At 34.3% G+C, this 10106-nt stretch overlaps 1 pseudogene; it reads right to left on the bottom strand.

Moving 5' to 3' along the window:
* Positions 1 to 3901: 3901 nt before the first annotated feature.
* LOC102975407 (splicing factor U2AF 35 kDa subunit-like) lies at positions 3902 to 4479 on the bottom strand (annotated as a pseudogene).
* Positions 4480 to 10106: the final 5627 nt, after the last annotated feature.

Raw genomic sequence — 10106 nt, 5'->3', positions numbered from 1 at the left:
GTATCTGATACATACTAAGTACTCACCAAATTTATTTCACTTTATTTAATTTCCCTTACATATCCAATTCTTTCAACACTAAGGAGAAAAAAAACATTGGTTTTCATGCCAGAAAAAAAAAAAAGATCTTCAAGGGGAATAAAATCCTTTATAATTTATGGGTTAAAAATTCTGTGCCTTGGGGCTTCCCTGGTGGCGCAGTGGTTGCGCGTCCGCCTGCCGATGCAGGGGAACCGGGTTCGCGCCCCGGTCTGGGAAGATCCCACATGCCATGGAGCGGCGGGGCCCATGAGTCATGGCCGCTGGGCCTGCGCGTCCGGAGCCTGTGCTCCGCAACGGGAGAGGCCACAACAGAGGGAGGCCCGCATACCACAAAAAAAAAAAAAAAAAAAAAAAAAAAAAAAATTTCTGTGCCTTGATTTATAAATCTAGTGTTCTCCTTGTGTTTTGATGCCAATGCATTTCAAGTGTAGGAGAAAAAGATTCTGAAAATAGGTGGAAAAGTATGGGTGGCATGGTGTTTCCCAAAGGGAACATATTTTTAGTCTCTGCTATCCACCAGTGTAGAGAGTCTTTTTCTGAGTAGGATTTTTCAATTTCCTTTTCAATCTGTGCCCTTAACCAATACTTTTTCTCCTCACTACATCAAATTGAGGTTTGGATTTTGAAGTTCCTGTGTTAAATATTTAATAATATTATATCATGTTGAATACAGTCAAATGAACTCTCTCACCCACCATACAAATGTCTGGCAACTCTATGTTATACATGAGAATGCTTATAATAGCGTATCGTTACTCAGCATCCATTTCCCTGGAGTTTCCTGCTGACTTACTCTGAAATCATTAAGAAAACAATTGTAATTTGTTAGCTTGTACTTTTATTTTCTTTATATAATTGCTTAAACTTGTCACTTATGATTTGCTTAAGGGCAAAATCAAATGAAGTAATTTTGTCCACTCTTCCTGACGACCCAAGTCTGAAAACTTCAAGTGTATGCAAATGTAGTATTTATAACAAATTATTTTAGGCAAGCACCTTATGAAGGAGATGCAATGAATTTCTGCTGTTAGGAATTTTGAGCTATTAGGAAGTCTTGTATAGCACTAATAAAATACAAACACTTATAGTCAAACCTTATTTCTGATGCTGCTAAATGAGAACTTACAGCTTAACGTAATAGGCAATTTAGCATATAAATGTATACCATAAAAGCAAGATGTTGGCAGTTCAATACAATAAATGTTAACCTGCGGGCAGGCTGTTACTGAGGTGTTAAAGGCCCCTGAAATTTTAATGAACTTGTTTAGACTAAGAATTTCCTACTCTAAGTATCTTGCCTGAATTTACCGACTCCCAATTTCATGCCAAATTACAGAACGAGACATTCAAAAAGTTAGACCTGAAGTAACTGACATTTCATTAGATTATTTTGGCAAAAGTTTTATTTCAGCCTTTTCCCTTAACTATGATGTTTGCATCTGTCATCTATTCTGGTAGTTCTCTAAGTACATTCTAGTGGCAGTCTTTTTCCCAGAACCAAGAGGAGACATGAAATGTCTCTCTTAACTCGGAGAGCCATTTTCAATGCAAGTACATAACAATATTTTTTATAATCTAAATAATATAAGGATAGCTTTCTTTCTCATTTTTCTAAGCAGATACAGATGCCAGTCACTCTAACCTCCAGGAGAGAGAATACTATCTTGACAGTGGAATTCATTGAAAGGGGAACCAGAGGAGATTCTTCAATGTGAATAGAAACTCTTAAAAACTCCATAATATCAAGCAAAAGAAGTCCAGACTCTTTGAAGCCATTCATATTGTTGACCAATAATTTCTTGTCAAACTTTTGCTTTTTTTTTTCTGAGTTTTCACCAGCCTATTAGTTCTGTTAACAATATTATTGATCTTTTTCTGTATCTTTAGCTAACTCCTCTTCTGTGGTCCTCCACATCTTAAAGTTAGATATTCTCCCAATTTCACCCTAGTCCCGCTTTGCCTTTGTTTTTTCTTTCTTTATTTAGATTTATTACATTTACTCCCAGAGAATTTCAGTTATAACTATGAAATTGACCCCAAAATCTGTGTGTCAAACCCTCCTTATCATTTGAGTTTCAGATATAATTTTCAACTTCCACTGCTTCTCAATACTGATGTAGGTTATTAATAAACTTAACAATTCCAAAACTTAACATATCATCTTTTTAAAATATAGTGTTACAAGAAAACCACAGGCCTCAAATGGCATCACTTGTGCTAAAGCCCATGATACTAAACCTAGATTTAATACCTGATCTAATTGCAGTTTAAATGTATCTTAATGGACCAGTCTGGAATTTTCTGTCATGTACCAGTAAGGTCATCAATCATGTGCCTCTGCATCTCCCACAGGAAGAAGAAGCAATCTGCATGGTAAATTCCTTGCTTTCCCTTCCTCCACAAAAAAAAAAAAAAAAAGATGTCCTGTCCTGAAAATAACCCTTTCTTTTATTTTGTTAATAGTTTCTTACCCCACCCTACTTCTGTCTATAAAAATTTCCCATTTTGTACTCAGAACCTCTTCTAGTTGCTAGATGGGATGATGCCCAACCCATGAAGCACTGGATAAAGCCAATTAGATCTTCAAATTTACTTAATTGAATTTTTTGGGTTTTTAAAATACTAGTAAATAATAAAATATCAGGAATTTTTCTAAGTGCTTTACATAAAATAAGGCACTAAATTCTGAAGTAGGTACTATTTCTACCACCATTCCCATTTTACAGATAAGGAAACTGAGCCGCAGAAAGTTTCAGTGACTGCCCACAATCATACAGCTGGTAAATAGTAGAACCAGGATTTGAGCTTGAAAATCTAGCACTAGGGTCCTTGTTCTTAACTACTTTGCTTTGCTGCATGGTTTCCCTTACTATTTTCTATGGATTTTGCCTCTATTCTCCTCACATCAACCCTTATAATCATATTTTTTTTACTTTTTTTTGTTACTCCCCACCCCTCTTCCCACATCAGATCAGTTGCTAAATTAACAAGTCTTGTATTTCTACCACTTCAGGTTCATTTTTATTTTTTGTGAGAGAGTGGACTCAATTTGTTTTCCTAACTCCAGCCTCTCTCTGTTCTAATTCAGCAATGGGGAGATTAATTTTACTACAGCACAGCTCTAATGGAGTTCCTAACAAATTTCTTTCTACTTACAGAAAAAGAGAAACAAAAACAAAACAGACTCTTCAAACTGAAATTCATGGTTCTCCACAATATATGGCTCCAACCCACTTCTCTAAGCTTATTTATTATGTTTCTAATACATGAGATCCATTGCTTAGCCACGTTGAACTGCTTGTTTCTGTCTTTGGTAACCTCATCTAATTCTATCCCTAATTTCATAGTTATTCATTTTGTAGTCTTTATGCACAACAAATATAACCTGTCTGTTAGTCCCTGCCTTTCCTAATTACAACTCAGCTCCTAGTACTATTGATCTCCAATATATAGGCTCAATCCTGCCCATTTGAGGGGCCAGAACTAAACAATCTTACTGATATATGATGAATGCTATTTTGTGGTAAAAATATAAAGAGACAATAAATAACTAGGAAAAGAAATATAAATGGCCATTAGCAAACAAAATATTCAATATTGTTTGTAATAAAAAATCAATATTAAAACAATAGCCAATGTTATATGAGATGGTCCGCTTCATAAACTTGTGATGTGTATTATTTATTTTTTTACTATATCACTACAGATTTTATTCAGAAACCCATCTTTGTTGGTTTTGTTGTTGTTGTTTAAAAAATTCCAATTATGAACTAGTTTAGTCAATCAACTACACTTTCTAGAAGACATAGGGTAAAAATGGCATGGCTTAGAATTGCCCACATCTTTCATGATCTCTCCACTACCTTCTGTCCACACTCTGGTCCCCAGACCCTGACCTCCATCTATGCTTCTTGCAATGGTGTCCATATAACTCTCACCACAATCCTCTAGAAATGGGCTTCAAATGCATGAAGTTGCAGAAGGCTTCTTCTGTACACACTCCCTTTTCATACTGGTGACAGCAGGCTTCTCTGAAGTCTGTCCCAGAGGAGAGCCTCAAGTCAATCAAACCCTTTCCTGCATCTTCTTCAGGATGAAACTTGACATACATGTTTACAACTAAGTGATCTCCAAGGTTATCACAGATGTTCTTCTCTTCAACTTAACTTTATTTTTCTATTTCTGTAAAAACCTCCTCAAAAAATTCATCATAATGTACTTGCATTTTGACATCACTCATAGAACAGCACAAACTGTCAGCAGGCAATGAAGAGTTTTGAAGGTTATGGTACATGTTCAAGCAGGCAATGGTCTGGTTGGTTTATTGTGTGACTGAACGGATCTGTCTCCATGAGGACATACTCCAATTTTGAAATAAAATGAACAGTTGACTTTGTCTTTCTTGGTGCCAAAGATGGAGATCAAGTAGTGTGCCATTTCCCACCTGACGCTGCCAATACTACTGCCTGCACAGCTGACCTTCTATGAAGGGAATTTAAATTGGCGCAACCTTTGGGGAAAGCAATTTAAAAAAACAGCCTATAATAGAAAACAAATAGAAAAAACTTAAATATTCATGATAATAATAATCACTAAGTTAAATATAGTATATCCACTCTATTGAATTGTTCATATTTATATGTACTGAGATAGAAAGTTCTTTAAGATATATTTAATTGAAAAGTAATGGTTGCAGAATGATGAGCACCATATTTGTATCCATGCATACAGATAAAATATCCAGAAAATATACAAAAATGTATATAAATTTATGTGTGAATTACAATGTGGTAATTCAAAGGTCCAATATTAGTGTAATGTAGAATAAATTTTGGTACATCCATATGGTATTTTGAAAATCATATGTAAATATTTATAATATAATGTTATATAGGTAAAGTAAGTTATAGTTTATATCTCTGGTGCCAAACACAGGGTCTGACACTGACAAGTGAATGTTCAATGAATACATGTGTGTATATTACAATATTAATTGGAAAAAGAAAAGTTAGCATACATGCTCAGAGTTTAGAAGGAAGTTGACTAAAAATTCAGCAGTGATTATTGATGGGTAATGGGCATAAGAATATTTTAAATATCACCCATGCAAATATTTCTTCCACAAATGGTTTTTTGTTATGGTAGAAATAATAACAGTCCCCCAAATATGTCCATGTCCTAATTCCTGGAACCTGTGAATATGCTATCCACCTGGTAAAAGGAACTATACAGATGTGATTAAAGACATTGATTATCCCAGAGATTATACCAGATTATCCAGGTGGGCCCCACCTAATCAAAAGAATCTTTAAAACGGAAAGAGTATTTCCCAGCTGTGGTCAAAGAAAAGTGTGTGTCAATGTAAGTGTCAGAGAGATTTGACATTAATGGTTTTAAAGATGAAAGAAGGGGTGGTGCAAGCCAAGGAATGCAGGTGACCTTTAGAAGCTGGAAGTGAATTTTCTTGTAGAGCCTCGGGGAAGGAATGCAGCCTTGCTGACACCTTGATTTTAGTTCAGTGAGAGCCATGTTAGATTTATGACCCACAGAACTTTAAGATAATAAATTTGTGTTGTTTTAAGCCAGTACGTTTGTAGTAATTTGTTATGGCTGCAATAGAAAACAAATACATTTGTTGAATAAAAATTAAAAGTATAGATACACACACACACACAAAATAATCCTTAATCCCACACCAGATATATCTACTACAACATTATGATATATAGATAGATACATAGATACATAGAACATTTTCCTTTACAAATATAACACATCTCAATAAAAGGCAACTTCATTCTTCCACTTGCTCCGGTCAAAATCCTTGGCATCAGTATTGATTTTTTTTTTCTTATATACCACGTTCAATTAATCAGCTCTATATTTGTAATAATCTGACCATTCTCACCATCTCCAAATACTACCTGGATTTCCATAGCCTCTAGATCTTCTCCCTGCATCCATACTTGCCTTGCTAGTCTATTCACCATAGAGCAGTCAGAATTATCCTTTACAAATATATATCACTCACCTTCTAAAGATATCCTCTCTTTCAGAATAAATCTAAATTCCTCGCAGTTGCTTATGAGTCCCTAGAAAGATATGGCCCTCAGCTGCTTCTCTGATCTCATTTCCTATCACTATTTGCTCTCAGTCACTCCATGGAAGCCATTAATACCCTCCATGTTTTTTCCCCCCAAATACCAACCATGTTCATAAAATAGGACTTTTCCACTCTGATTCTTTTGCCTAGAATGTTATTCCTAAATATGTCTATATGGCTCAATTTCATTTCTCTTAAATTCCTGCTCAAACATCATCTATCCCAGTGGATTTCCATGACCTCCATAACACTATCTTCCCCATATTCTCTATCCCCTTTACCCTGCTTTATTTTTCCTCATAAAACTCATTACTTCCTAAATAAATTATACACATTTCAGATATTGTATATGAAATTGTATAGTTATATGCATTTTATTTTGTATGTATTTTATAAGCATTTGTATGTGTTTTCTTCTTTTCCCAGGGTAGGGAACACTATAAATAACATAAATGTTTTTCTCTTACAGTTTTGGAAGCACATGTATATGAAATGATCTCTTCCTAATTACTTTTGTTAGTGTATGTCTTTGAGTTTGAAGCTGTTATGTATATTTCCACTGTGGACACTATTATTGGTGTGCCTCAGTGTAGGGTTTTGGGGTTTTTTTTAGAATTTATCCTTCTTGGTGGTCTCTGAGCTTCCTGTATCTGTGGGCTGGTGTCTGACATTAATTTGGCGGAAATTCTTAGTCATTATTTTTCAAATATTTCTTCTGTTTCTTTCTCTCTTTTCTCCTTCTGGTATTCCTGTTATGTGTATGCTACATCTTTTGTAGTTGTATCACAGTCCTTGGATATTCTCTTTTGTTTATTTGTCTTTCTTCTCTTTGCTTTTCAATTTTGGAGGTTTCTTTTGAGATATCCTCAAGCTCAGAGATTCTTTCCTTAGCTGTGTCCAGTCTACTAATAAGCCCAGCAGAAATAATTCTTCATTTCTGTGTTTTGAATCATTACCATTTCTTTTTGGTTGTTTCTTAGGATTTTCATCTTTCTGTTTACATTGCCCATCTATTTTTGCATGCTGTCTACTTTATCCATTAGAGCCCTTACCATGTTAATTATTGTTGTTTTAAACTCCTGATCTGACACTTCCAACATCCCTTCCATGTCTGGTTCTGATCTGTCTCTTCAAATTGTGGGTTTTTTTGCCTTGTCTGTATTTATGTCTTATAATTTTTTCTTAATAGCCAGAAATAATGAACTGGGTAAAAGGAACTGCTGTAAATAGGACTTCAGAAATATGGTGGTAAAGTGTGTGTGTGGGGGGACAATGTTCTGTAGTAGTATGAATAGGTCTCAGTCTTTTAATGAGTCTATGCCTCAGGACTATGAACTTCATAGTGTTTTTCTCCCCACTTAGATGGGATAGGTTGGCTACAGTGGACTGGAATTGCAATTCATCAGTTACTGTTCAGGTTTTACTATCCCAGCCCTGGTTCCTTTATTGACTTCCACTCATGAGTCTCTGCCCTTGTAACTGTGACTCATATTCACTTGTCTGTCTCTCCAATTTAGGAGGCAGTGGTTTGCCCTGTGTCCTCTCTTCTCTTCTAGATCCAAGAAGAGTTGTTGATTTTTCAATCTGTTAAGCTTTTTACTTGTTAGCATGGAGTGTCAACTTCCAAGCTCCTTACATGTAGAACTGGAAATTTGAAGTCTCTAAAGGGTTTTAAAATTCACTCCAATTGTTTTATATCCCAATATCCTCATCTGTGAGTTTTGTTTAATTGCCTTTCAATAACATGAAAATGTGAAGAATTTATTTTTTCACAGAGAGTATATCTGTTAAACAATCTTAAGTCTATGTGTTTCCAATAAATCTTTTTGGATATCTTCACACATGAATGAAAACTTGATAGGGTATAAAATTCATGGGTGATATCTTTCACTGATTAAAACTCTGTAAACCTTGTTTTATGCATCAAATACCTTTATTATTTTAAAATAATCTATTTGTATAATTTTATGAGTACTATACCATTTTGATGGTAGTGGTTTTATGATACATTTTAATAGCTGCTGAAATGAGTCCTTACTATTTGCATTTTTATTATTTTATTGGATATACTCAGGCATTTTTTAAATTTTATATAATCTTTTAAATTATTTTAAACCAATTTCAAGAATTCCAGCCCCAAACACTTGTCTTCTAAATGAAACTGCATTAAATTCATAAATTAATTTTGTCAGAATTAATATTTTCATGGTATTTACTTTCCTTCTAAAAACATGACACATTTCTAGTTGTTGTGATATGATTTTATGTTCTTCAATTTGATGTTTTGGTAATAGTTTTATTGGGATATAATTGACACATCATACAATTTACCCATTTAAGTGTACAATTTAATGACTTTTAGTATGTTCACAGAGCTGTGCAACCATTATCACAATCAATTTTAGAATATTTTCATTATCCCCCAAAGAAGCATTATACACTTTAGCTATCTTCTGGCAATCCTCACCATTTACCTTAGCCTAAGGGACCCATTAGTACTCTCTGTTTCTATGGATTTGCCTATTATTGATATTCAATATAAATGGAATCATATTATGTGTGGTCTTTTGTGACTGGTTTCTTCCCCTTAATGTAATGCTTTCAAGGTTCATATGAGTTGTAGCATGTATCAGCATTTCATTTATTTTTATTGCTGAATAATATTCCATTGTATGGACATATGACATTTGGTTATCCATTCATTGGTTGATAGATATTTGGGTTTTTTTCACTTTTTGGCTATTATGAATATTATGAACATTCATGTACAAGTTTTCATGTGAACATATATTTTCACCTCTCTTGGGTATATAACTAGGAGTAGAATTGCTACATCATATGGTAAATCTATGTTTAAGCTTTTGAAGAACTGCCAGACTGTTTTCCAAAGTATCTGCACCATTTTACATTCCTTCCAGCAGTGTGTAAAGTTTCCAGTTTTTCCAATTCTTTGTCAACACTTATCTTTTTGATTATAGCGATTCTATTGGTTGTGAAGTGGAATCTCATTATAGTTTTGATTTGCATTATCCTAATAATTACTGATGTTGAGCATCCTTTCACATATCTATTGACCATCAGTATATATTCTTTTGAGGAATGTTTACTCAAATTCTCTGCCCATTTTATAATTCCATTATTTGTCTTTTTATTATTAAGTTCTAAGAGATGCGATTTGCAAATATCTTCTCCCATATTCTCTCCCATTCTGTGAGCTGTATTTTCACTTTCTTGATGGAATCATTTGAAGCACAAACATAATTTTTTAGTTTAATAGATTATAATGAAATCCAATCTATTTATATTTTTCCTGTGCTAGTTTACAGTAGGTACAGAAGTCTCCATTAGTAAAAGAGTGCATGCCCCATTATGTGAATACTTTTAAAACCTCTGCTGGTACATATTTAATAATGTTTTATTAGCCAAAACAATTCTCATGACCAAGGCGAAACTCAAAGGTAGAAAGATATACTTAACTCCTTAATGGGAGGAACTGCAAAATATTGTGGCTTATTTTGGCAAAATCTATCACATCCTTAATTAAGTTACACTTCTACTGTGATGTTTCATTCCACAACTAAGAAGCAGGACTCTGAAACTTGTCTAAGCTCAGTTCACAATACTTTTTTGAACACTAAAAATTAGGCTTTTCAATTTGAGTCAGCTATACAAGTCTATTGCCTTTGGCTCATCTATAACTTGCTTATCCTATTACCTGCCACCAAGAATCCAGAATGCTTTCAGACTGAGCCACCCCAGATATAACACTTTCCTATCACCATACATTTTTAGGACACTTAACTTACTCTAGCTTGTCTTATATTTATTTATATACTTGTCTTTGTTACTAGATCATGAATAACCTTGAGGGAAGGGATCATATATTACTTCTCTATCTCTGACAGTCTTGTCCATGACCCTGTCTCTTGTCTTTCCTCTATATTTGTAGAAACCACTGAAC

Source organism: Physeter macrocephalus, chromosome 21, assembly GCF_002837175.3.
Source record: "Physeter macrocephalus isolate SW-GA chromosome 21, ASM283717v5, whole genome shotgun sequence".
Lineage (NCBI taxonomy): Eukaryota > Metazoa > Chordata > Mammalia > Artiodactyla > Physeteridae > Physeter > Physeter macrocephalus.
Note: the sequence above shows the minus strand (reverse complement) of the source record. Positions and strands in the feature narration are given on the sequence as shown.